This window comes from Microcebus murinus, chromosome 9 (genome assembly GCF_040939455.1).
Source record: "Microcebus murinus isolate Inina chromosome 9, M.murinus_Inina_mat1.0, whole genome shotgun sequence".
Lineage (NCBI taxonomy): Eukaryota > Metazoa > Chordata > Mammalia > Primates > Cheirogaleidae > Microcebus > Microcebus murinus.
Genome location: NC_134112.1, coordinates 95,422 through 122,641, shown reverse-complemented (window position 1 = coordinate 122,641; position 27,220 = coordinate 95,422). Strand labels below are relative to the sequence as shown.

At 62.8% G+C, this 27,220-nt stretch overlaps 7 pseudogenes; all 7 read left to right on the top strand.

Moving 5' to 3' along the window:
- The first annotated feature begins 1,101 nt into the window (after positions 1-1,101).
- On the top strand, positions 1,102-1,220 carry LOC142873055 (uncharacterized; annotated as a pseudogene).
- A 3,853-nt stretch (positions 1,221-5,073) lies between these two features.
- Positions 5,074-5,192, top strand: LOC142873054 (uncharacterized; annotated as a pseudogene).
- A 3,828-nt stretch (positions 5,193-9,020) lies between these two features.
- On the top strand, positions 9,021-9,139 carry LOC142873053 (uncharacterized; annotated as a pseudogene).
- Positions 9,140-12,951: 3,812 nt separating this feature from the next.
- LOC142873052 (uncharacterized) lies at positions 12,952-13,070 on the top strand (annotated as a pseudogene).
- Positions 13,071-16,893: 3,823 nt separating this feature from the next.
- LOC142873072 (uncharacterized) lies at positions 16,894-17,012 on the top strand (annotated as a pseudogene).
- A 3,810-nt stretch (positions 17,013-20,822) lies between these two features.
- LOC142873071 (uncharacterized) lies at positions 20,823-20,941 on the top strand (annotated as a pseudogene).
- A 3,813-nt stretch (positions 20,942-24,754) lies between these two features.
- On the top strand, positions 24,755-24,873 carry LOC142873070 (uncharacterized; annotated as a pseudogene).
- The last annotated feature ends 2,347 nt before the right edge of the window (positions 24,874-27,220 follow it).

Below are 27,220 nucleotides of genomic sequence, written 5' to 3'. Positions count from 1 at the left end.
TCTTCTGAATGCCGCTAGCTCGCGACCCACCCACGGGTGAACCTGGTCAGGGTACTTTCTCTCAGGGGCAGACTCTGATCCGGGCGGGCTACCGGTGTCTCTGTTTGCTCCTTTCTTTCTTCCACTTCGGGAAAGGCTTCCTTACTGGGTGTGGAAATCTCCTATGCCTTTCCTCGCCTATTCTGTCAGCTCTAAAATTCTCTTTCGGTTGCCACCCTCACAGATGGATTAGGAAACTCTTTGCGGTGCACTCATTAGTGAAATGACCTCAATGACGCTGGAATCCAATATCTAATCGCCGATTTTTGGCGAGTCCACACGCCAGGGTGGTTGGGGTCCAATGCAGCCCCGGCCAGGCCCAGGCCCCTTGGACTGGGCCACAGGAGGACACAGAGGAGGGTCCCGGCCCCCACGGTAGGTAGAGGTGCGGGCAGTTCTCCAAGGGCTTGGGTGTTTTCCAGAGGGAGGAGATGGAGGGGACTGATTTCTTCAGCGCCCCACAAACCACGCCACCCCACCCCACCCATGGGACACATCCCGAGAGAGAGAGAGACGCCCCATACACTGGCTCCCCTCCCCCGTGCGCTGTGCCCCAGCCCTGGCCCGGGGGAATAGGCGGCCGCCAGGCCACAGGGTGGGGGGCGCAGCTGAAAGGGGTTGTGGGGGAGGGCCGCCCCTGGCTGGGGTCAAAGGGCGAGTGGCCCGCCCCTCCCGCCCGTGCGCAGTCAGCGGCCCCGGCACGCTGGGGGTGGGGGGCGGGGAGGTGAAGGAGGCCAGGCAAGGAGAGGAGGGGGGCTTGAAGGTCTCCACCTTGGCGGGTCCAGCCGTGGAGGCGCATCTTGTGTGAGTGTGAGTGTGAGTGAGTGAGTGAGTGTGAGTGTGAGTGTGTGTGTATACAGAGACAGCCCCCAACCCCGGCCCGCCGCTCCCTGCCCGCCCCGCCTGTCACCCCCGTCCCTCGGAGCCCGCGGGACCCGGCCGGCGAACTCAACAGGCCCGACCCGGCGCGGGGCCTGGGGCGGGAGGAGGCGGCGGGGAAGCGCGGAGAGGCTCGGCTTCTTGAGCGGGGCAGGGGCGCCCTCCGCCGTCCACGGCCACGCCGTCCACGGCCACACCACCCCGAACGCGCCCGATCCCGTCTGGTCTCGGAAGCTAAGCAGGGTCGGGCCTGGTTAGAACTTGGATGGGAGACCGCCCGGGAATACCGGGTGCCGTAGGCTTCTTCTTTTTTTTTTTGCCTCTGGTTCTGTCACGTTTCTGGGAGTGCGGGGGCGGCCCGGGGTGGGGGGGACCCCCACCCTCGGCGCCCGCCGCGGTGCCTGGCGCCCCAGCCCGCACCGTGGGGCCTCCTCTTGTCCCGAGCCGTGACACCGCCGCCACGCGGCAGCATGCCTGGCTTCTGGACAGTCAGGTCTCAGACCAAAGGTCTGCTCTGTGGGAGCCGACACGCTGGAGGAAACCTTGAGAGTCTGAGAGGGGAGGGAGTTCCAGAAGAAGGCCAGGATGTCATTTTGAGGGAGTATGTGACCAGAACTCCTCCCGTTGCTTTTGGGGTTCTATGGGCTACACGTAGGAATCTTTGGTGGTGGCACCTGATGTTCGGGGATCCGGAGTCACACCCAGACCTGCTCCACAGGCCTCCTTTTACTTTTCTCTTCGGATTCATTTTTTTTTTTTTTTTTGAGACAGAGTCTCGGTTTGTTGCCCAGGCTAGAGTGAGTGCCGTGGCGTCAGCCTAGCTCACAGCAACTTCAAACTCCTGGGCTCGAGTGATCCTTCTGCCTCAGCCTCCCGGGTAGCTGGGACTGCAGGCATGCGCCACCATGCCCCGCTAATTTTTTATATATATATCAGTTGGCCAATTAATTTCTTTCTATTTATAGTAGAGACGGGGTCTCGCTCTTGCTCAGGCTGGTTTTGAACTCCTGACCTTGAGCAATCCGCCCGCCTCGGCCTCCCAAGAGCTAGGATTACAGGCGTGAGCCACAGCGCCCGGCCGGATTCATTATTTTTAAAAAGTGTCTCTTATCTCTATTATTGCATTTTCTTTTCTCTCTCTTTTCAAGCAGATGATGGGAGTCCAAGTGTTAAGGTGACATGTGTTGCCCGTGCCCCCCTCCCCCCCCCCGTGTTCTTATTCATTTACCTCTCATGTTGTTCCAGCATATTGTGGGGGCACCAATGTTAAGGTCGGGTGCGTTGCCCTCTCCCAGCCTCCCCCCTCGGGTCAGAGCTTCAAGTGCGCCCATCCCCCAGTCGGTGCGTACCCACCCCATTCCTAATGGATGTGTATGCCCATCCCCTCCCCCCACCCGCCCGACACCCACCCGAAGAAGGTGATTCCTCTGTGTCCACTTAGGTGTCCATCGGTTCGTACCCATTTGCTGGTGAGCGCGAGCACGTGGTGCTCGTGTGTCCATTCTTGGGATACTTGGCTTACTGGAACGGGTTCCAGCTCTGGCCAGGAGAACCACGAGAGGTGCCCCCTCACCGCTGCTCCTCATAGCCGAATAGCACTCCGTGGTGTCCACGGGCCACATTTTACTTACCCACTCGTGGGTCGATGGGCACTCGGGTGGCTTCCAGGTCTTTGCGATTGTGACTTGTGCCCTGACACTAACCCTAACCCTTACCCAGCCCGTCTCCTCCACGGCCCCTGCCTGACTGACTCCTTCCCGCCCGGCCTGTCACCTGTCACCGTCCTCTGCCCCTGCCTGACACGCTCCTCCCCGCCCGGGCCGTCACCGTCCTCGGCCCCTGCCTGACGGGGCTCCTCCGTCGCCTGGGCCTTCCAAGGGCTTGGTGTGGACGCTGGTTCCAGGACGCCCTCCCAGGAACCCGGTAGCAGGGCGGCCGCAGCGTCTCGCGCAACCCAACCATCCGCCGGCTGGCCGCCGTCGCTAAGTGGCCTGCGGGGGACGTGCTCCCGCTGTGCCGTGGGGGCCCAGCCTGGTGTCTTCTCTGAGGCCCCGCGGCTGCCGCTCCCCGCAAGGGGATAGCCGCGGAGGTGGGGACCGCCTCCTCATGGGGACGTACACCCAGCTCTCCACGTCGGATTCCGGGGCTCTCTGTCCTGCCAGAAGGCCCAGCTGGCCTGCGGGTCCTTAGAGTGGCAAAAACATCCGAAAACTGAGATTGAGGGTCCGGTGGGTGTCTGCACTTTTGTGCTGGGCTCCCCAGGGAGGCCCGGGGGCTGGCTGGACAACGCGGTCTGCTGGGCTGGGGGGGGGGTTTGGAGGAGCAACTGATGCCCTTTGCACTTTGGGTAGCAAGTGTCTGAGGTGTCTCTGGGCCCTGTGCCATGTGGGGGCGGGGGCGGGGGCGGGGTGGGAGGAGGAGGAGGAGGAGGAGGAGGAGGAGGAGGAGGAGGTGGGAAGGGCCGTGGCCTGCAGTCGTGTTCCCCGGGGTGGCACAGCATGTGGCTTCTTCCACAGGCTGCTTGTCCTGGGCTCCCTGCACCTGGGCCTTTGGAGGACTGGCCCTGTGCTTGCCAACACTTCCTGCAGGGACCCAGAGCTGGGAGGTTGCATCTCTCAGCCCTGGGTCGGGCAGAGCCCCAGCGGGCCAGGCCCACAACCTCTCTCAGCAGGGGTCCCCCAGAAGGCTCCTTTGGGACCAGGATTCTCTTGCGGGTGACTCTTTAAGGTCTGGCCCCTGGATGGAGGGGCACCAGGAGTAGAGGAGCAGGAAGGGGAAGGGGGTGGCCATGCGAGGGGACACTTTCAGGCCAAGTCCCAGCTTCAGTCTGATCCTCCTGGGAACGCCGGGGTGGACATCACACCTCCTGGTTGCCCCGCTCTGAGACCAGGAGCCGGGCTTCGCATTCCCACAGCAGCCAGTCGTGGGCTGAGGACACCTGGGGCGTTGGGAACTCCCTGGCTTCTCCTTGGTTTAACATCTGGAGCTGCTTGTGAATTGTGCCGCCACACACACCCGAGTGCAGGTGTCTTCTGCACAGACTGCGGGCCTCGCTCTTCTGAATGCCGCTAGCTCGCGACCCACCCACGGGTGAACCTGGTCAGGGTACTTTCTCTCAGGGGCAGACTCTGATCCGGGCGGGCTACCGGTGTCTCTGTTTGCTCCTTTCTTTCTTCCACTTCGGGAAAGGCTTCCTTACTGGGTGTGGAAATCTCCTATGCCTTTCCTCGCCTATTCTGTCAGCTCTAAAATTCTCTTTCGGTTGCCACCCTCACAGATGGATTAGGAAACTCTTTGCGGTGCACTCATTAGTGAAATGACCTCAATGACGCTGGAATCCAATATCTAATCGCCGATTTTTGGCGAGTCCACACGCCAGGGTGGTTGGGGTCCAATGCAGCCCCGGCCAGGCCCAGGCCCCTTGGACTGGGCCACAGGAGGACACAGAGGAGGGTCCCGGCCCCCACGGTAGGTAGAGGTGCGGGCAGTTCTCCAAGGGCTTGGGTGTTTTCCAGAGGGAGGAGATGGAGGGGACTGATTTCTTCAGCGCCCCACAAACCACGCCACCCCACCCCACCCATGGGACACATCCCGAGAGAGAGAGAGACGCCCCATACACTGGCTCCCCTCCCCCGTGCGCTGTGCCCCAGCCCTGGCCCGGGGGAATAGGCGGCCGCCAGGCCACAGGGTGGGGGGCGCAGCTGAAAGGGGTTGTGGGGGAGGGCCGCCCCTGGCTGGGGTCAAAGGGCGAGTGGCCCGCCCCTCCCGCCCGTGCGCAGTCAGCGGCCCCGGCACGCTGGGGGTGGGGGGCGGGGAGGTGAAGGAGGCCAGGCAAGGAGAGGAGGGGGGCTTGAAGGTCTCCACCTTGGCGGGTCCAGCCGTGGAGGCGCATCTTGTGTGAGTGTGAGTGTGAGTGAGTGAGTGAGTGTGAGTGTGAGTGTGTGTGTATACAGAGACAGCCCCCAACCCCGGCCCGCCGCTCCCTGCCCGCCCCGCCTGTCACCCCCGTCCCTCGGAGCCCGCGGGACCCGGCCGGCGAACTCAACAGGCCCGACCCGGCGCGGGGCCTGGGGCGGGAGGAGGCGGCGGGGAAGCGCGGAGAGGCTCGGCTTCTTGAGCGGGGCAGGGGCGCCCTCCGCCGTCCACGGCCACGCCGTCCACGGCCACACCACCCCGAACGCGCCCGATCCCGTCTGGTCTCGGAAGCTAAGCAGGGTCGGGCCTGGTTAGAACTTGGATGGGAGACCGCCCGGGAATACCGGGTGCCGTAGGCTTCTTCTTTTTTTTTTTGCCTCTGGTTCTGTCACGTTTCTGGGAGTGCGGGGGCGGCCCGGGGTGGGGGGGACCCCCACCCTCGGCGCCCGCCGCGGTGCCTGGCGCCCCAGCCCGCACCGTGGGGCCTCCTCTTGTCCCGAGCCGTGACACCGCCGCCACGCGGCAGCATGCCTGGCTTCTGGACAGTCAGGTCTCAGACCAAAGGTCTGCTCTGTGGGAGCCGACACGCTGGAGGAAACCTTGAGAGTCTGAGAGGGGAGGGAGTTCCAGAAGAAGGCCAGGATGTCATTTTGAGGGAGTATGTGACCAGAACTCCTCCCGTTGCTTTTGGGGTTCTATGGGCTACACGTAGGAATCTTTGGTGGTGGCACCTGATGTTCGGGGATCCGGAGTCACACCCAGACCTGCTCCACAGGCCTCCTTTTACTTTTCTCTTCGGATTCATTTTTTTTTTTTTTTTTGAGACAGAGTCTCGGTTTGTTGCCCAGGCTAGAGTGAGTGCCGTGGCGTCAGCCTAGCTCACAGCAACTTCAAACTCCTGGGCTCGAGTGATCCTTCTGCCTCAGCCTCCCGGGTAGCTGGGACTGCAGGCATGCGCCACCATGCCCCGCTAATTTTTTATATATATATCAGTTGGCCAATTAATTTCTTTCTATTTATAGTAGAGACGGGGTCTCGCTCTTGCTCAGGCTGGTTTTGAACTCCTGACCTTGAGCAATCCGCCCGCCTCGGCCTCCCAAGAGCTAGGATTACAGGCGTGAGCCACAGCGCCCGGCCGGATTCATTATTTTTAAAAAGTGTCTCTTATCTCTATTATTGCATTTTCTTTTCTCTCTCTTTTCAAGCAGATGATGGGAGTCCAAGTGTTAAGGTGACATGTGTTGCCCGTGCCCCCCTCCCCCCCCCCGTGTTCTTATTCATTTACCTCTCATGTTGTTCCAGCATATTGTGGGGGCACCAATGTTAAGGTCGGGTGCGTTGCCCTCTCCCAGCCTCCCCCCTCGGGTCAGAGCTTCAAGTGCGCCCATCCCCCAGTCGGTGCGTACCCACCCCATTCCTAATGGATGTGTATGCCCATCCCCTCCCCCCACCCGCCCGACACCCACCCGAAGAAGGTGATTCCTCTGTGTCCACTTAGGTGTCCATCGGTTCGTACCCATTTGCTGGTGAGCGCGAGCACGTGGTGCTCGTGTGTCCATTCTTGGGATACTTGGCTTACTGGAACGGGTTCCAGCTCTGGCCAGGAGAACCACGAGAGGTGCCCCCTCACCGCTGCTCCTCATAGCCGAATAGCACTCCGTGGTGTCCACGGGCCACATTTTACTTACCCACTCGTGGGTCGATGGGCACTCGGGTGGCTTCCAGGTCTTTGCGATTGTGACTTGTGCCCTGACACTAACCCTAACCCTTACCCAGCCCGTCTCCTCCACGGCCCCTGCCTGACTGACTCCTTCCCGCCCGGCCTGTCACCTGTCACCGTCCTCTGCCCCTGCCTGACACGCTCCTCCCCGCCCGGGCCGTCACCGTCCTCGGCCCCTGCCTGACGGGGCTCCTCCGTCGCCTGGGCCTTCCAAGGGCTTGGTGTGGACGCTGGTTCCAGGACGCCCTCCCAGGAACCCGGTAGCAGGGCGGCCGCAGCGTCTCGCGCAACCCAACCATCCGCCGGCTGGCCGCCGTCGCTAAGTGGCCTGCGGGGGACGTGCTCCCGCTGTGCCGTGGGGGCCCAGCCTGGTGTCTTCTCTGAGGCCCCGCGGCTGCCGCTCCCCGCAAGGGGATAGCCGCGGAGGTGGGGACCGCCTCCTCATGGGGACGTACACCCAGCTCTCCACGTCGGATTCCGGGGCTCTCTGTCCTGCCAGAAGGCCCAGCTGGCCTGCGGGTCCTTAGAGTGGCAAAAACATCCGAAAACTGAGATTGAGGGTCCGGTGGGTGTCTGCACTTTTGTGCTGGGCTCCCCAGGGAGGCCCGGGGGCTGGCTGGACAACGCGGTCTGCTGGGCTGGGGGGGGGGTTTGGAGGAGCAACTGATGCCCTTTGCACTTTGGGTAGCAAGTGTCTGAGGTGTCTCTGGGCCCTGTGCCATGTGGGGGCGGGGGCGGGGGCGGGGTGGGAGGAGGAGGAGGAGGAGGAGGAGGAGGAGGAGGAGGAGGTGGGAAGGGCCGTGGCCTGCAGTCGTGTTCCCCGGGGTGGCACAGCATGTGGCTTCTTCCACAGGCTGCTTGTCCTGGGCTCCCTGCACCTGGGCCTTTGGAGGACTGGCCCTGTGCTTGCCAACACTTCCTGCAGGGACCCAGAGCTGGGAGGTTGCATCTCTCAGCCCTGGGTCGGGCAGAGCCCCAGCGGGCCAGGCCCACAACCTCTCTCAGCAGGGGTCCCCCAGAAGGCTCCTTTGGGACCAGGATTCTCTTGCGGGTGACTCTTTAAGGTCTGGCCCCTGGATGGAGGGGCACCAGGAGTAGAGGAGCAGGAAGGGGAAGGGGGTGGCCATGCGAGGGGACACTTTCAGGCCAAGTCCCAGCTTCAGTCTGATCCTCCTGGGAACGCCGGGGTGGACATCACACCTCCTGGTTGCCCCGCTCTGAGACCAGGAGCCGGGCTTCGCATTCCCACAGCAGCCAGTCGTGGGCTGAGGACACCTGGGGCGTTGGGAACTCCCTGGCTTCTCCTTGGTTTAACATCTGGAGCTGCTTGTGAATTGTGCCGCCACACACACCCGAGTGCAGGTGTCTTCTGCACAGACTGCGGGCCTCGCTCTTCTGAATGCCGCTAGCTCGCGACCCACCCACGGGTGAACCTGGTCAGGGTACTTTCTCTCAGGGGCAGACTCTGATCCGGGCGGGCTACCGGTGTCTCTGTTTGCTCCTTTCTTTCTTCCACTTCGGGAAAGGCTTCCTTACTGGGTGTGGAAATCTCCTATGCCTTTCCTCGCCTATTCTGTCAGCTCTAAAATTCTCTTTCGGTTGCCACCCTCACAGATGGATTAGGAAACTCTTTGCGGTGCACTCATTAGTGAAATGACCTCAATGACGCTGGAATCCAATATCTAATCGCCGATTTTTGGCGAGTCCACACGCCAGGGTGGTTGGGGTCCAATGCAGCCCCGGCCAGGCCCAGGCCCCTTGGACTGGGCCACAGGAGGACACAGAGGAGGGTCCCGGCCCCCACGGTAGGTAGAGGTGCGGGCAGTTCTCCAAGGGCTTGGGTGTTTTCCAGAGGGAGGAGATGGAGGGGACTGATTTCTTCAGCGCCCCACAAACCACGCCACCCCACCCCACCCATGGGACACATCCCGAGAGAGAGAGACGCCCCATACACTGGCTCCCCTCCCCCGTGCGCTGTGCCCCAGCCCTGGCCCGGGGGAATAGGCGGCCGCCAGGCCACAGGGTGGGGGGCGCAGCTGAAAGGGGTTGTGGGGGAGGGCCGCCCCTGGCTGGGGTCAAAGGGCGAGCGCCCCGCCCCTCCCGCCCGTGCGCAGTCAGCGGCCCCGGCGCGCTGGGGGTGGGGGGCGGGGAGGTGAAGGAGGCCAGGCAAGGAGAGGAGGGGGGCTTGAAGGTCTCCACCTTGGCGGGTCCAGCCGTGGAGGCGCATCTTGTGTGAGTGTGAGTGAGTGAGTGAGTGCGTGTGAGTGTGTGTGTATACAGAGACAGCCCCCAACCCCGGCCCGCCGCTCCCTGCCCGCCCCGCCTGTCACCCCCGTCCCTCGGAGCCCGCGGGACCCGGCCGGCGAACTCAACAGGCCCGACCCGGCGCGGGGCCTGGGGCGGGAGGAGGCGGCGGGGAAGCGCAGAGAGGCTCGGCTTCTTGAGCGGGGCAGGGGCGCCCTCCGCCGTCCACGGCCACACCACCCCGAACGCGCCCGATCCCGTCTGGTCTCGGAAGCTAAGCAGGGTCGGGCCTGGTTAGAACTTGGATGGGAGACCGCCCGGGAATACCGGGTGCCGTAGGCTTCTTCTTTTTTTTTTTGCCTCTGGTTCTGTCGCGTTTCTGGGAGTGCGGGGGCGGCCCGGGGTGGGGGGACCCCCACCCTCGGCGCCCGCCGCGGTGCCTGGCGCCCCAGCCCGCACCGTGGGGCCTCCTCTTGTCCCGAGCCGTGACACCGCCGCCACGCGGCAGCATGCCTGGCTTCTGGACAGTCAGGTCTCAGACCAAAGGTCTGCTCTGTGGGAGCCGACACGCTGGAGGAAACCTTGAGAGTCTGAGAGGGGAGGGAGTTCCAGAAGAAGGCCAGGATGTCATTTTGAGGGAGTATGTGACCAGAACTCCTCCCGTTGCTTTTGGGGTTCTATGGGCTACACGTAGGAATCTTTGGTGGTGGCACCTGATGTTCGGGGATCCGGAGTCACACCCAGACCTGCTCCACAGGCCTCCTTTTACTTTTCTCTTCGGATTCATTTTTTTTTTTTTTTTTGAGACAGAGTCTCGGTTTGTTGCCCAGGCTAGAGTGAGTGCCGTGGCGTCAGCCTAGCTCACAGCAACTTCAAACTCCTGGGCTCGAGTGATCCTTCTGCCTCAGCCTCCCGGGTAGCTGGGACTGCAGGCATGCGCCACCATGCCCCGCTAATTTTTTATATATATATCAGTTGGCCAATTAATTTCTTTCTATTTATAGTAGAGACGGGGTCTCGCTCTTGCTCAGGCTGGTTTTGAACTCCTGACCTTGAGCAATCCGCCCGCCTCGGCCTCCCAAGAGCTAGGATTACAGGCGTGAGCCACAGCGCCCGGCCGGATTCATTATTTTTAAAAAGTGTCTCTTATCTCTATTATTGCATTTTCTTTTCTCTCTCTTTTCAAGCAGATGATGGGAGTCCAAGTGTTAAGGTGACATGTGTTGCCCGTGCCCCCCTCCCCCCCCCCGTGTTCTTATTCATTTACCTCTCATGTTGTTCCAGCATATTGTGGGGGCACCAATGTTAAGGTCGGGTGCGTTGCCCTCTCCCAGCCTCCCCCCTCGGGTCAGAGCTTCAAGTGCGCCCATCCCCCAGTCGGTGCGTACCCACCCCATTCCTAATGGATGTGTATGCCCATCCCCTCCCCCCACCCGCCCGACACCCACCCGAAGAAGGTGATTCCTCTGTGTCCACTTAGGTGTCCATCGGTTCGTACCCATTTGCTGGTGAGCGCGAGCACGTGGTGCTCGTGTGTCCATTCTTGGGATACTTGGCTTACTGGAACGGGTTCCAGCTCTGGCCAGGAGAACCACGAGAGGTGCCCCCTCACCGCTGCTCCTCATAGCCGAATAGCACTCCGTGGTGTCCACGGGCCACATTTTACTTACCCACTCGTGGGTCGATGGGCACTCGGGTGGCTTCCAGGTCTTTGCGATTGTGACTTGTGCCCTGACACTAACCCTAACCCTTACCCAGCCCGTCTCCTCCACGGCCCCTGCCTGACTGACTCCTTCCCGCCCGGCCTGTCACCTGTCACCGTCCTCTGCCCCTGCCTGACACGCTCCTCCCCGCCCGGGCCGTCACCGTCCTCGGCCCCTGCCTGACGGGGCTCCTCCGTCGCCTGGGCCTTCCAAGGGCTTGGTGTGGACGCTGGTTCCAGGACGCCCTCCCAGGAACCCGGTAGCAGGGCGGCCGCAGCGTCTCGCGCAACCCAACCATCCGCCGGCTGGCCGCCGTCGCTAAGTGGCCTGCGGGGGACGTGCTCCCGCTGTGCCGTGGGGGCCCAGCCTGGTGTCTTCTCTGAGGCCCCGCGGCTGCCGCTCCCCGCAAGGGGATAGCCGCGGGGGGTGGGGACCGCCTCCTCATGGGGACGTACACCCAGCTCTCCACGTCGGATTCCGGGGCTCTCTGTCCTGCCAGAAGGCCCAGCTGGCCTGCGGGTCCTTAGAGTGGCAAAAACATCCGAAAACTGAGATTGAGGGTCCGGTGGGTGTCTGCACTTTTGTGCTGGGCTCCCCAGGGAGGCCCGGGGGCTGGCTGGACAACGCGGTCTGCTGGGCTGGGGGGGGGTTTGGAGGAGCAACTGATGCCCTTTGCACTTTGGGTAGCAAGTGTCTGAGGTGTCTCTGGGCCCTGTGCCATGTGGGGGCGGGGGCGGGGGCGGGGTGGGAGGAGGAGGAGGAGGAGGAGGAGGTGGGAAGGGCCGTGGCCTGCAGTCGTGTTCCCCGGGGTGGCACAGCATGTGGCTTCTTCCACAGGCTGCTTGGCCTGGGCTCCCTGCACCTGGGCCTTTGGAGGACTGGCCCTGTGCTTGCCAACACTTCCTGCAGGGACCCAGAGCTGGGAGGTTGCATCTCTCAGCCCTGGGTCGGGCAGAGCCCCAGCGGGCCAGGCCCACAACCTCTCTCAGCAGGGGTCCCCCAGAAGGCTCCTTTGGGACCAGGATTCTCTTGCGGGTGACTCTTTAAGGTCTGGCCCCTGGATGGAGGGGCACCAGGAGTAGAGGAGCAGGAAGGGGAAGGGGGTGGCCATGCGAGGGGACACTTTCAGGCCAAGTCCCAGCTTCAGTCTGATCCTCCTGGGAACGCCGGGGTGGACATCACACCTCCTGGTTGCCCCGCTCTGAGACCAGGAGCCGGGCTTCGCATTCCCACAGCAGCCAGTCGTGGGCTGAGGACACCTGGGGCGTTGGGAACTCCCTGGCTTCTCCTTGGTTTAACATCTGGAGCTGCTTGTGAATTGTGCCGCCACACACACCCGAGTGCAGGTGTCTTCTGCACAGACTGCGGGCCTCGCTCTTCTGAATGCCGCTAGCTCGCGACCCACCCACGGGTGAACCTGGTCAGGGTACTTTCTCTCAGGGGCAGACTCTGATCCGGGCGGGCTACCGGTGTCTCTGTTTGCTCCTTTCTTTCTTCCACTTCGGGAAAGGCTTCCTTACTGGGTGTGGAAATCTCCTATGCCTTTCCTCGCCTATTCTGTCAGCTCTAAAATTCTCTTTCGGTTGCCACCCTCACAGATGGATTAGGAAACTCTTTGCGGTGCACTCATTAGTGAAATGACCTCAATGACGCTGGAATCCAATATCTAATCGCCGATTTTTGGCGAGTCCACACGCCAGGGTGGTTGGGGTCCAATGCAGCCCCGGCCAGGCCCAGGCCCCTTGGACTGGGCCACAGGAGGACACAGAGGAGGGTCCCGGCCCCCACGGTAGGTAGAGGTGCGGGCAGTTCTCCAAGGGCTTGGGTGTTTTCCAGAGGGAGGAGATGGAGGGGACTGATTTCTTCAGCGCCCCACAAACCACGCCACCCCACCCCACCCATGGGACACATCCCGAGAGAGAGAGACGCCCCATACACTGGCTCCCCTCCCCCGTGCGCTGTGCCCCAGCCCTGGCCCGGGGGAATAGGCGGCCGCCAGGCCACAGGGTGGGGGGCGCAGCTGAAAGGGGTTGTGGGGGAGGGCCGCCCCTGGCTGGGGTCAAAGGGCGAGCGCCCCGCCCCTCCCGCCCGTGCGCAGTCAGCGGCCCCGGCGCGCTGGGGGTGGGGGGCGGGGAGGTGAAGGAGGCCAGGCAAGGAGAGGAGGGGGGCTTGAAGGTCTCCACCTTGGCGGGTCCAGCCGTGGAGGCGCATCTTGTGTGAGTGTGAGTGAGTGAGTGAGTGCGTGTGAGTGTGTGTGTATACAGAGACAGCCCCCAACCCCGGCCCGCCGCTCCCTGCCCGCCCCGCCTGTCACCTTCGTCCCTCGGAGCCCGCGGGACCCGGCCGGCGAACTCAACAGGCCCGACCCGGCGCGGGGCCTGGGGCGGGAGGAGGCGGCGGGGAAGCGCAGAGAGGCTCGGCTTCTTGAGCGGGGCAGGGGCGCCCTCCGCCGTCCACGGCCACACCACCCCGAACGCGCCCGATCCCGTCTGGTCTCGGAAGCTAAGCAGGGTCGGGCCTGGTTAGAACTTGGATGGGAGACCGCCCGGGAATACCGGGTGCCGTAGGCTTCTTCTTTTTTTTTTTGCCTCTGGTTCTGTCGCGTTTCTGGGAGTGCGGGGGCGGCCCGGGGTGGGGGGACCCCCACCCTCGGCGCCCGCCGCGGTGCCTGGCGCCCCAGCCCGCACCGTGGGGCCTCCTCTTGTCCCGAGCCGTGACACCGCCGCCACGCGGCAGCATGCCTGGCTTCTGGACAGTCAGGTCTCAGACCAAAGGTCTGCTCTGTGGGAGCCGACACGCTGGAGGAAACCTTGAGAGTCTGAGAGGGGAGGGAGTTCCAGAAGAAGGCCAGGATGTCATTTTGAGGGAGTATGTGACCAGAACTCCTCCCGTTGCTTTTGGGGTTCTATGGGCTACACGTAGGAATCTTTGGTGGTGGCACCTGATGTTCGGGGATCCGGAGTCACACCCAGACCTGCTCCACAGGCCTCCTTTTACTTTTCTCTTCGGATTCATTTTTTTTTTTTTTTTTGAGACAGAGTCTCGGTTTGTTGCCCAGGCTAGAGTGAGTGCCGTGGCGTCAGCCTAGCTCACAGCAACTTCAAACTCCTGGGCTCGAGTGATCCTTCTGCCTCAGCCTCCCGGGTAGCTGGGACTGCAGGCATGCGCCACCATGCCCCGCTAATTTTTTATATATATATCAGTTGGCCAATTAATTTCTTTCTATTTATAGTAGAGACGGGGTCTCGCTCTTGCTCAGGCTGGTTTTGAACTCCTGACCTTGAGCAATCCGCCCGCCTCGGCCTCCCAAGAGCTAGGATTACAGGCGTGAGCCACAGCGCCCGGCCGGATTCATTATTTTTAAAAAGTGTCTCTTATCTCTATTATTGCATTTTCTTTTCTCTCTCTTTTCAAGCAGATGATGGGAGTCCAAGTGTTAAGGTGACATGTGTTGCCCGTGCCCCCCTCCCCCCCCCCGTGTTCTTATTCATTTACCTCTCATGTTGTTCCAGCATATTGTGGGGGCACCAATGTTAAGGTCGGGTGCGTTGCCCTCTCCCAGCCTCCCCCCTCGGGTCAGAGCTTCAAGTGCGCCCATCCCCCAGTCGGTGCGTACCCACCCCATTCCTAATGGATGTGTATGCCCATCCCCTCCCCCCACCCGCCCGACACCCACCCGAAGAAGGTGATTCCTCTGTGTCCACTTAGGTGTCCATCGGTTCGTACCCATTTGCTGGTGAGCGCGAGCACGTGGTGCTCGTGTGTCCATTCTTGGGATACTTGGCTTACTGGAACGGGTTCCAGCTCTGGCCAGGAGAACCACGAGAGGTGCCCCCTCACCGCTGCTCCTCATAGCCGAATAGCACTCCGTGGTGTCCACGGGCCACATTTTACTTACCCACTCGTGGGTCGATGGGCACTCGGGTGGCTTCCAGGTCTTTGCGATTGTGACTTGTGCCCTGACACTAACCCTAACCCTTACCCAGCCCGTCTCCTCCACGGCCCCTGCCTGACTGACTCCTTCCCGCCCGGCCTGTCACCTGTCACCGTCCTCTGCCCCTGCCTGACACGCTCCTCCCCGCCCGGGCCGTCACCGTCCTCGGCCCCTGCCTGACGGGGCTCCTCCGTCGCCTGGGCCTTCCAAGGGCTTGGTGTGGACGCTGGTTCCAGGACGCCCTCCCAGGAACCCGGTAGCAGGGCGGCCGCAGCGTCTCGCGCAACCCAACCATCCGCCGGCTGGCCGCCGTCGCTAAGTGGCCTGCGGGGGACGTGCTCCCGCTGTGCCGTGGGGGCCCAGCCTGGTGTCTTCTCTGAGGCCCCGCGGCTGCCGCTCCCCGCAAGGGGATAGCCGCGGGGGGTGGGGACCGCCTCCTCATGGGGACGTACACCCAGCTCTCCACGTCGGATTCCGGGGCTCTCTGTCCTGCCAGAAGGCCCAGCTGGCCTGCGGGTCCTTAGAGTGGCAAAAACATCCGAAAACTGAGATTGAGGGTCCGGTGGGTGTCTGCACTTTTGTGCTGGGCTCCCCAGGGAGGCCCGGGGGCTGGCTGGACAACGCGGTCTGCTGGGCTGGGGGGGGGTTTGGAGGAGCAACTGATGCCCTTTGCACTTTGGGTAGCAAGTGTCTGAGGTGTCTCTGGGCCCTGTGCCATGTGGGGGCGGGGGCGGGGGCGGGGTGGGAGGAGGAGGAGGAGGAGGAGGAGGTGGGAAGGGCCGTGGCCTGCAGTCGTGTTCCCCGGGGTGGCACAGCATGTGGCTTCTTCCACAGGCTGCTTGGCCTGGGCTCCCTGCACCTGGGCCTTTGGAGGACTGGCCCTGTGCTTGCCAACACTTCCTGCAGGGACCCAGAGCTGGGAGGTTGCATCTCTCAGCCCTGGGTCGGGCAGAGCCCCAGCGGGCCAGGCCCACAACCTCTCTCAGCAGGGGTCCCCCAGAAGGCTCCTTTGGGACCAGGATTCTCTTGCGGGTGACTCTTTAAGGTCTGGCCCCTGGATGGAGGGGCACCAGGAGTAGAGGAGCAGGAAGGGGAAGGGGGTGGCCATGCGAGGGGACACTTTCAGGCCAAGTCCCAGCTTCAGTCTGATCCTCCTGGGAACGCCGGGGTGGACATCACACCTCCTGGTTGCCCCGCTCTGAGACCAGGAGCCGGGCTTCGCATTCCCACAGCAGCCAGTCGTGGGCTGAGGACACCTGGGGCGTTGGGAACTCCCTGGCTTCTCCTTGGTTTAACATCTGGAGCTGCTTGTGAATTGTGCCGCCACACACACCCGAGTGCAGGTGTCTTCTGCACAGACTGCGGGCCTCGCTCTTCTGAATGCCGCTAGCTCGCGACCCACCCACGGGTGAACCTGGTCAGGGTACTTTCTCTCAGGGGCAGACTCTGATCCGGGCGGGCTACCGGTGTCTCTGTTTGCTCCTTTCTTTCTTCCACTTCGGGAAAGGCTTCCTTACTGGGTGTGGAAATCTCCTATGCCTTTCCTCGCCTATTCTGTCAGCTCTAAAATTCTCTTTCGGTTGCCACCCTCACAGATGGATTAGGAAACTCTTTGCGGTGCACTCATTAGTGAAATGACCTCAATGACGCTGGAATCCAATATCTAATCGCCGATTTTTGGCGAGTCCACACGCCAGGGTGGTTGGGGTCCAATGCAGCCCCGGCCAGGCCCAGGCCCCTTGGACTGGGCCACAGGAGGACACAGAGGAGGGTCCCGGCCCCCACGGTAGGTAGAGGTGCGGGCAGTTCTCCAAGGGCTTGGGTGTTTTCCAGAGGGAGGAGATGGAGGGGACTGATTTCTTCAGCGCCCCACAAACCACGCCACCCCACCCCACCCATGGGACACATCCCGAGAGAGAGAGACGCCCCATACACTGGCTCCCCTCCCCCGTGCGCTGTGCCCCAGCCCTGGCCCGGGGGAATAGGCGGCCGCCAGGCCACAGGGTGGGGGGCGCAGCTGAAAGGGGTTGTGGGGGAGGGCCGCCCCTGGCTGGGGTCAAAGGGCGAGCGCCCCGCCCCTCCCGCCCGTGCGCAGTCAGCGGCCCCGGCGCGCTGGGGGTGGGGGGCGGGGAGGTGAAGGAGGCCAGGCAAGGAGAGGAGGGGGGCTTGAAGGTCTCCACCTTGGCGGGTCCAGCCGTGGAGGCGCATCTTGTGTGAGTGTGAGTGTGAGTGAGTGAGTGAGTGTGAGTGTGAGTGTGTGTGTATACAGAGACAGCCCCCAACCCCGGCCCGCCGCTCCCTGCCCGCCCCGCCTGTCACCCCCGTCCCTCGGAGCCCGCGGGACCCGGCCGGCGAACTCAACAGGCCCGACCCGGCGCGGGGCCTGGGGCGGGGGGAGGAGGCGGCGGGGAAGCGCGGAGAGGCTCGGCTTCTTGAGCGGGGCAGGGGCGCCCTCCGCCGTCCACGGCCACACCACCCCGAACGCGCCCGATCCCGTCTGGTCTCGGAAGCTAAGCAGGCTCGGGCCTGGTTAGAACTTGGATGGGAGACCGCCCGGGAATACCGGGTGCCGTAGGCTTCTTCTTTTTTTTTTTGCCTCTGGTTCTGTCGCGTTTCTGGGAGTGCGGGGGCGGCCCGGGGTGGGGGGACCCCCACCCTCGGCGCCCGCCGCGGTGCCTGGCGCCCCAGCCCGCACCGTGGGGCCTCCTCTTGTCCCGAGCCGTGACACCGCCGCCACGCGGCAGCATGCCTGGCTTCTGGACAGTCAGGTCTCAGACCAAAGGTCTGCTCTGTGGGAGCCGACACGCTGGAGGAAACCTTGAGAGTCTGAGAGGGGAGGGAGTTCCAGAAGAAGGCCAGGATGTCATTTTGAGGGAGTATGTGACCAGAACTCCTCCCGTTGCTTTTGGGGTTCTATGGGCTACACGTAGGAATCTTTGGTGGTGGCACCTGATGTTCGGGGATCCGGAGTCACACCCAGACCTGCTCCACAGGCCTCCTTTTACTTTTCTCTTCGGATTCATTTTTTTTTTTTTTTTTGAGACAGAGTCTCGGTTTGTTGCCCAGGCTAGAGTGAGTGCCGTGGCGTCAGCCTAGCTCACAGCAACTTCAAACTCCTGGGCTCGAGTGATCCTTCTGCCTCAGCCTCCCGGGTAGCTGGGACTGCAGGCATGCGCCACCATGCCCCGCTAATTTTTTATATATATATCAGTTGGCCAATTAATTTCTTTCTATTTATAGTAGAGACGGGGTCTCGCTCTTGCTCAGGCTGGTTTTGAACTCCTGACCTTGAGCAATCCGCCCGCCTCGGCCTCCCAAGAGCTAGGATTACAGGCGTGAGCCACAGCGCCCGGCCGGATTCATTATTTTTAAAAAGTGTCTCTTATCTCTATTATTGCATTTTCTTTTCTCTCTCTTTTCAAGCAGATGATGGGAGTCCAAGTGTTAAGGTGACATGTGTTGCCCGTGCCCCCCTCCCCCCCCCGTGTTCTTATTCATTTACCTCTCATGTTGTTCCAGCATATTGTGGGGGCACCAATGTTAAGGTCGGGTGCGTTGCCCTCTCCCAGCCTCCCCCCTCGGGTCAGAGCTTCAAGTGCGCCCATCCCCCAGTCGGTGCGTACCCACCCCATTCCTAATGGATGTGTATGCCCATCCCCTCCCCCCACCCGCCCGACACCCACCCGAAGAAGGTGATTCCTCTGTGTCCACTTAGGTGTCCATCGGTTCGTACCCATTTGCTGGTGAGCGCGAGCACGTGGTGCTCGTGTGTCCATTCTTGGGATACTTGGCTTACTGGAACGGGTTCCAGCTCTGGCCAGGAGAACCACGAGAGGTGCCCCCTCACCGCTGCTCCTCATAGCCGAATAGCACTCCGTGGTGTCCACGGGCCACATTTTACTTACCCACTCGTGGGTCGATGGGCACTCGGGTGGCTTCCAGGTCTTTGCGATTGTGACTTGTGCCCTGACACTAACCCTAACCCTTACCCAGCCCGTCTCCTCCACGGCCCCTGCCTGACTGACTCCTTCCCGCCCGGCCTGTCACCTGTCACCGTCCTCTGCCCCTGCCTGACACGCTCCTCCCCGCCCGGGCCGTCACCGTCCTCGGCCCCTGCCTGACGGGGCTCCTCCGTCGCCTGGGCCTTCCAAGGGCTTGGTGTGGACGCTGGTTCCAGGACGCCCTCCCAGGAACCCGGTAGCAGGGCGGCCGCAGCGTCTCGCGCAACCCAACCATCCGCCGGCTGGCCGCCGTCGCTAAGTGGCCTGCGGGGGACGTGCTCCCGCTGTGCCGTGGGGGCCCAGCCTGGTGTCTTCTCTGAGGCCCCGCGGCTGCCGCTCCCCGCAAGGGGATAGCCGCGGAGGTGGGGACCGCCTCCTCATGGGGACGTACACCCAGCTCTCCACGTCGGATTCCGGGGCTCTCTGTCCTGCCAGAAGGCCCAGCTGGCCTGCGGGTCCTTAGAGTGGCAAAAACATCCGAAAACTGAGATTGAGGGTCCGGTGGGTGTCTGCACTTTTGTGCTGGGCTCCCCAGGGAGGCCCGGGGGCTGGCTGGACAACGCGGTCTGCTGGGCTGGGGGGGGGTTTGGAGGAGCAACTGATGCCCTTTGCACTTTGGGTAGCAAGTGTCTGAGGTGTCTCTGGGCCCTGTGCCATGTGGGGGCGGGGGCGGGGGCGGGGTGGGAGGAGGAGGAGGAGGAGGAGGAGGTGGGAAGGGCCGTGGCCTGCAGTCGTGTTCCCCGGGGTGGCACAGCATGTGGCTTCTTCCACAGGCTGCTTGGCCTGGGCTCCCTGCACCTGGGCCTTTGGAGGACTGGCCCTGTGCTTGCCAACACTTCCTGCAGGGACCCAGAGCTGGGAGGTTGCATCTCTCAGCCCTGGGTCGGGCAGAGCCCCAGCGGGCCAGGCCCACAACCTCTCTCAGCAGGGGTCCCCCAGAAGGCTCCTTTGGGACCAGGATTCTCTTGCGGGTGACTCTTTAAGGTCTGGCCCCTGGATGGAGGGGCACCAGGAGTAGAGGAGCAGGAAGGGGAAGGGGGTGGCCATGCGAGGGGACACTTTCAGGCCAAGTCCCAGCTTCAGTCTGATCCTCCTGGGAACGCCGGGGTGGACATCACACCTCCTGGTTGCCCCGCTCTGAGACCAGGAGCCGGGCTTCGCATTCCCACAGCAGCCAGTCGTGGGCTGAGGACACCTGGGGCGTTGGGAACTCCCTGGCTTCTCCTTGGTTTAACATCTGGAGCTGCTTGTGAATTGTGCCGCCACACACACCCGAGTGCAGGTGTCTTCTGCACAGACTGCGGGCCTCGCTCTTCTGAATGCCGCTAGCTCGCGACCCACCCACGGGTGAACCTGGTCAGGGTACTTTCTCTCAGGGGCAGACTCTGATCCGGGCGGGCTACCGGTGTCTCTGTTTGCTCCTTTCTTTCTTCCACTTCGGGAAAGGCTTCCTTACTGGGTGTGGAAATCTCCTATGCCTTTCCTCGCCTATTCTGTCAGCTCTAAAATTCTCTTTCGGTTGCCACCCTCACAGATGGATTAGGAAACTCTTTGCGGTGCACTCATTAGTGAAATGACCTCAATGACGCTGGAATCCAATATCTAATCGCCGATTTTTGGCGAGTCCACACGCCAGGGTGGTTGGGGTCCAATGCAGCCCCGGCCAGGCCCAGGCCCCTTGGACTGGGCCACAGGAGGACACAGAGGAGGGTCCCGGCCCCCACGGTAGGTAGAGGTGCGGGCAGTTCTCCAAGGGCTTGGGTGTTTTCCAGAGGGAGGAGATGGAGGGGACTGATTTCTTCAGCGCCCCACAAACCACGCCACCCCACCCCACCCATGGGACACATCCCGAGAGAGAGAGACGCCCCATACACTGGCTCCCCTCCCCCGTGCGCTGTGCCCCAGCCCTGGCCCGGGGGAATAGGCGGCCGCCAGGCCACAGGGTGGGGGGCGCAGCTGAAAGGGGTTGTGGGGGAGGGCCGCCCCTGGCTGGGGTCAAAGGGCGAGCGCCCCGCCCCTCCCGCCCGTGCGCAGTCAGCGGCCCCGGCGCGCTGGGGGTGGGGGGCGGGGAGGTGAAGGAGGCCAGGCAAGGAGAGGAGGGGGGCTTGAAGGTCTCCACCTTGGCGGGTCCAGCCGTGGAGGCGCATCTTGTGTGAGTGTGAGTGAGTGAGTGAGTGCGTGTGAGTGTGTGTGTATACAGAGACAGCCCCCAACCCCGGCCCGCCGCTCCCTGCCCGCCCCGCCTGTCACCTTCGTCCCTCGGAGCCCGCGGGACCCGGCCGGCGAACTCAACAGGCCCGACCCGGCGCGGGGCCTGGGGCGGGAGGAGGCGGCGGGGAAGCGCAGAGAGGCTCGGCTTCTTGAGCGGGGCAGGGGCGCCCTCCGCCGTCCACGGCCACACCACCCCGAACGCGCCCGATCCCGTCTGGTCTCGGAAGCTAAGCAGGCTCGGGCCTGGTTAGAACTTGGATGGGAGACCGCCCGGGAATACCGGGTGCCGTAGGCTTCTTCTTTTTTTTTTTGCCTCTGGTTCTGTCGCGTTTCTGGGAGTGCGGGGGCGGCCCGGGGTGGGGGGGACCCCCACCCTCGGCGCCCGCCGCGGTGCCTGGCGCCCCAGCCCGCACCGTGGGGCCTCCTCTTGTCCCGAGCCGTGACACCGCCGCCACGCGGCAGCATGCCTGGCTTCTGGACAGTCAGGTCTCAGACCAAAGGTCTGCTCTGTGGGAGCCGACACGCTGGAGGAAACCTTGAGAGTCTGAGAGGGGAGGGAGTTCCAGAAGAAGGCCAGGATGTCATTTTGAGGGAGTATGTGACCAGAACTCCTCCCGTTGCTTTTGGGGTTCTATGGGCTACACGTAGGAATCTTTGGTGGTGGCACCTGATGTTCGGGGATCCGGAGTCACACCCAGACCTGCTCCACAGGCCTCCTTTTACTTTTCTCTTCGGATTCATTTTTTTTTTTTTTTTTGAGACAGAGTCTCGGTTTGTTGCCCAGGCTAGAGTGAGTGCCGTGGCGTCAGCCTAGCTCACAGCAACTTCAAACTCCTGGGCTCGAGTGATCCTTCTGCCTCAGCCTCCCGGGTAGCTGGGACTGCAGGCATGCGCCACCATGCCCCGCTAATTTTTTATATATATATCAGTTGGCCAATTAATTTCTTTCTATTTATAGTAGAGACGGGGTCTCGCTCTTGCTCAGGCTGGTTTTGAACTCCTGACCTTGAGCAATCCGCCCGCCTCGGCCTCCCAAGAGCTAGGATTACAGGCGTGAGCCACAGCGCCCGGCCGGATTCATTATTTTTAAAAAGTGTCTCTTATCTCTATTATTGCATTTTCTTTTCTCTCTCTTTTCAAGCAGATGATGGGAGTCCAAGTGTTAAGGTGACATGTGTTGCCCGTGCCCCCCTCCCCCCCCCCCGTGTTCTTATTCATTTACCTCTCATGTTGTTCCAGCATATTGTGGGGGCACCAATGTTAAGGTCGGGTGCGTTGCCCTCTCCCAGCCTCCCCCCTCGGGTCAGAGCTTCAAGTGCGCCCATCCCCCAGTCGGTGCGTACCCACCCCATTCCTAATGGATGTGTATGCCCATCCCCTCCCCCCACCCGCCCGACACCCACCCGAAGAAGGTGATTCCTCTGTGTCCACTTAGGTGTCCATCGGTTCGTACCCATTTGCTGGTGAGCGCGAGCACGTGGTGCTCGTGTGTCCATTCTTGGGATACTTGGCTTACTGGAACGGGTTCCAGCTCTGGCCAGGAGAACCACGAGAGGTGCCCCCTCACCGCTGCTCCTCATAGCCGAATAGCACTCCGTGGTGTCCACGGGCCACATTTTACTTACCCACTCGTGGGTCGATGGGCACTCGGGTGGCTTCCAGGTCTTTGCGATTGTGACTTGTGCCCTGACACTAACCCTAACCCTTACCCAGCCCGTCTCCTCCACGGCCCCTGCCTGACTGACTCCTTCCCGCCCGGCCTGTCACCTGTCACCGTCCTCTGCCCCTGCCTGACACGCTCCTCCCCGCCCGGGCCGTCACCGTCCTCGGCCCCTGCCTGACGGGGCTCCTCCGTCGCCTGGGCCTTCCAAGGGCTTGGTGTGGACGCTGGTTCCAGGACGCCCTCCCAGGAACCCGGTAGCAGGGCGGCCGCAGCGTCTCGCGCAACCCAACCATCCGCCGGCTGGCCGCCGTCGCTAAGTGGCCTGCGGGGGACGTGCTCCCGCTGTGCCGTGGGGGCCCAGCCTGGTGTCTTCTCTGAGGCCCCGCGGCTGCCGCTCCCCGCAAGGGGATAGCCGCGGAGGTGGGGACCGCCTCCTCATGGGGACGTACACCCAGCTCTCCACGTCGGATTCCGGGGCTCTCTGTCCTGCCAGAAGGCCCAGCTGGCCTGCGGGTCCTTAGAGTGGCAAAAACATCCGAAAACTGAGATTGAGGGTCCGGTGGGTGTCTGCACTTTTGTGCTGGGCTCCCCAGGGAGGCCCGGGGGCTGGCTGGACAACGCGGTCTGCTGGGCTGGGGGGGGGTTTGGAGGAGCAACTGATGCCCTTTGCACTTTGGGTAGCAAGTGTCTGAGGTGTCTCTGGGCCCTGTGCCATGTGGGGGCGGGGGCGGGGGCGGGGTGGGAGGAGGAGGAGGAGGAGGAGGAGGTGGGAAGGGCCGTGGCCTGCAGTCGTGTTCCCCGGGGTGGCACAGCATGTGGCTTCTTCCACAGGCTGCTTGGCCTGGGCTCCCTGCACCTGGGCCTTTGGAGGACTGGCCCTGTGCTTGCCAACACTTCCTGCAGGGACCCAGAGCTGGGAGGTTGCATCTCTCAGCCCTGGGTCGGGCAGAGCCCCAGCGGGCCAGGCCCACAACCTCTCTCAGCAGGGGTCCCCCAGAAGGCTCCTTTGGGACCAGGATTCTCTTGCGGGTGACTCTTTAAGGTCTGGCCCCTGGATGGAGGGGCACCAGGAGTAGAGGAGCAGGAAGGGGAAGGGGGTGGCCATGCGAGGGGACACTTTCAGGCCAAGTCCCAGCTTCAGTCTGATCCTCCTGGGAACGCCGGGGTGGACATCACACCTCCTGGTTGCCCCGCTCTGAGACCAGGAGCCGGGCTTCGCATTCCCACAGCAGCCAGTCGTGGGCTGAGGACACCTGGGGCGTTGGGAACTCCCTGGCTTCTCCTTGGTTTAACATCTGGAGCTGCTTGTGAATTGTGCCGCCACACACACCCGAGTGCAGGTGTCTTCTGCACAGACTGCGGGCCTCGCTCTTCTGAATGCCGCTAGCTCGCGACCCACCCACGGGTGAACCTGGTCAGGGTACTTTCTCTCAGGGGCAGACTCTGATCCGGGCGGGCTACCGGTGTCTCTGTTTGCTCCTTTCTTTCTTCCACTTCGGGAAAGGCTTCCTTACTGGGTGTGGAAATCTCCTATGCCTTTCCTCGCCTATTCTGTCAGCTCTAAAATTCTCTTTCGGTTGCCACCCTCACAGATGGATTAGGAAACTCTTTGCGGTGCACTCATTAGTGAAATGACCTCAATGACGCTGGAATCCAATATCTAATCACCGATTTTTGGCGAGTCCACACGCCAGGGTGGTTGGGGTCCAATGCAGCCCCGGCCAGGCCCAGGCCCCTTGGACTGGGCCACAGGAGGACACAGAGGAGGGTCCCGGCCCCCACGGTAGGTAGAGGTGCGGGCAGTTCTCCAAGGGCTTGGGTGTTTTCCAGAGGGAGGAGATGGAGGGGACTGATTTCTTCAGCGCCCCACAAACCACGCCACCCCACCCCACCCATGGGACACATCCCGAGAGAGAGAGACGCCCCATACACTGGCTCCCCTCCCCCGTGCGCTGTGCCCCAGCCCTGGCCCGGGGGAATAGGCGGCCGCCAGGCCACAGGGTGGGGGGCGCAGCTGAAAGGGGTTGTGGGGGAGGGCCGCCCCTGGCTGGGGTCAAAGGGCGAGCGCCCCGCCCCTCCCGCCCGTGCGCAGTCAGCGGCCCCGGCGCGCTGGGGGTGGGGGGCGGGGAGGTGAAGGAGGCCAGGCAAGGAGAGGAGGGGGGCTTGAAGGTCTCCACCTTGGCGGGTCCAGCCGTGGAGGCGCATCTTGTGTGAGTGTGAGTGAGTGAGTGAGTGCGTGTGAGTGTGTGTGTATACAGAGACAGCCCCCAACCCCGGCCCGCCGCTCCCTGCCCGCCCCGCCTGTCACCTTCGTCCCTCGGAGCCCGCGGGACCCGGCCGGCGAACTCAACAGGCCCGACCCGGCGCGGGGCCTGGGGCGGGAGGAGGCGGCGGGGAAGCGCAGAGAGGCTCGGCTTCTTGAGCGGGGCAGGGGCGCCCTCCGCCGTCCACGGCCACACCACCCCGAACGCGCCCGATCCCGTCTGGTCTCGGAAGCTAAGCAGGCTCGGGCCTGGTTAGAACTTGGATGGGAGACCGCCCGGGAATACCGGGTGCCGTAGGCTTCTTCTTTTTTTTTTTGCCTCTGGTTCTGTCGCGTTTCTGGGAGTGCGGGGGCGGCCCGGGGTGGGGGGGACCCCCACCCTCGGCGCCCGCCGCGGTGCCTGGCGCCCCAGCCCGCACCGTGGGGCCTCCTCTTGTCCCGAGCCGTGACACCGCCGCCACGCGGCAGCATGCCTGGCTTCTGGACAGTCAGGTCTCAGACCAAAGGTCTGCTCTGTGGGAGCCGACACGCTGGAGGAAACCTTGAGAGTCTGAGAGGGGAGGGAGTTCCAGAAGAAGGCCAGGATGTCATTTTGAGGGAGTATGTGACCAGAACTCCTCCCGTTGCTTTTGGGGTTCTATGGGCTACACGTAGGAATCTTTGGTGGTGGCACCTGATGTTCGGGGATCCGGAGTCACACCCAGACCTGCTCCACAGGCCTCCTTTTACTTTTCTCTTCGGATTCATTTTTTTTTTTTTTTTTGAGACAGAGTCTCGGTTTGTTGCCCAGGCTAGAGTGAGTGCCGTGGCGTCAGCCTAGCTCACAGCAACTTCAAACTCCTGGGCTCGAGTGATCCTTCTGCCTCAGCCTCCCGGGTAGCTGGGACTGCAGGCATGCGCCACCATGCCCCGCTAATTTTTTATATATATATCAGTTGGCCAATTAATTTCTTTCTATTTATAGTAGAGACGGGGTCTCGCTCTTGCTCAGGCTGGTTTTGAACTCCTGACCTTGAGCAATCCGCCCGCCTCGGCCTCCCAAGAGCTAGGATTACAGGCGTGAGCCACAGCGCCCGGCCGGATTCATTATTTTTAAAAAGTGTCTCTTATCTCTATTATTGCATTTTCTTTTCTCTCTCTTTTCAAGCAGATGATGGGAGTCCAAGTGTTAAGGTGACATGTGTTGCCCGTGCCCCCCTCCCCCCCCCCCGTGTTCTTATTCATTTACCTCTCATGTTGTTCCAGCATATTGTGGGGGCACCAATGTTAAGGTCGGGTGCGTTGCCCTCTCCCAGCCTCCCCCCTCGGGTCAGAGCTTCAAGTGCGCCCATCCCCCAGTCGGTGCGTACCCACCCCATTCCTAATGGATGTGTATGCCCATCCCCTCCCCCCACCCGCCCGACACCCACCCGAAGAAGGTGATTCCTCTGTGTCCACTTAGGTGTCCATCGGTTCGTACCCATTTGCTGGTGAGCGCGAGCACGTGGTGCTCGTGTGTCCATTCTTGGGATACTTGGCTTACTGGAACGGGTTCCAGCTCTGGCCAGGAGAACCACGAGAGGTGCCCCCTCACCGCTGCTCCTCATAGCCGAATAGCACTCCGTGGTGTCCACGGGCCACATTTTACTTACCCACTCGTGGGTCGATGGGCACTCGGGTGGCTTCCAGGTCTTTGCGATTGTGACTTGTGCCCTGACACTAACCCTAACCCTTACCCAGCCCGTCTCCTCCACGGCCCCTGCCTGACTGACTCCTTCCCGCCCGGCCTGTCACCTGTCACCGTCCTCTGCCCCTGCCTGACACGCTCCTCCCCGCCCGGGCCGTCACCGTCCTCGGCCCCTGCCTGACGGGGCTCCTCCGTCGCCTGGGCCTTCCAAGGGCTTGGTGTGGACGCTGGTTCCAGGACGCCCTCCCAGGAACCCGGTAGCAGGGCGGCCGCAGCGTCTCGCGCAACCCAACCGTCCGCCGGCTGGCCGCCGTCGCTAAGTGGCCTGCGGGGGACGTGCTCCCGCTGTGCCGTGGGGGCCCAGCCTGGTGTCTTCTCTGAGGCCCCGCGGCTGCCGCTCCCCGCAAGGGGATAGCCGCGGAGGTGGGGACCGCCTCCTCATGGGGACGTACACCCAGCTCTCCACGTCGGATTCCGGGGCTCTCTGTCCTGCCAGAAGGCCCAGCTGGCCTGCGGGTCCTTAGAGTGGCAAAAACATCCGAAAACTGAGATTGAGGGTCCGGTGGGTGTCTGCACTTTTGTGCTGGGCTCCCCAGGGAGGCCCGGGGGCTGGCTGGACAACGCGGTCTGCTGGGCTGGGGGGGGGGTTTGGAGGAGCAACTGATGCCCTTTGCACTTTGGGTAGCAAGTGTCTGAGGTGTCTCTGGGCCCTGTGCCATGTGGGGGCGGGGGCGGGGGCGGGGTGGGAGGAGGAGGAGGAGGAGGAGGAGGAGGAGGAGGAGGTGGGAAGGGCCGTGGCCTGCAGTCGTGTTCCCCGGGGTGGCACAGCATGTGGCTTCTTCCACAGGCTGCTTGTCCTGGGCTCCCTGCACCTGGGCCTTTGGAGGACTGGCCCTGTGCTTGCCAACACTTCCTGCAGGGACCCAGAGCTGGGAGGTTGCATCTCTCAGCCCTGGGTCGGGCAGAGCCCCAGCGGGCCAGG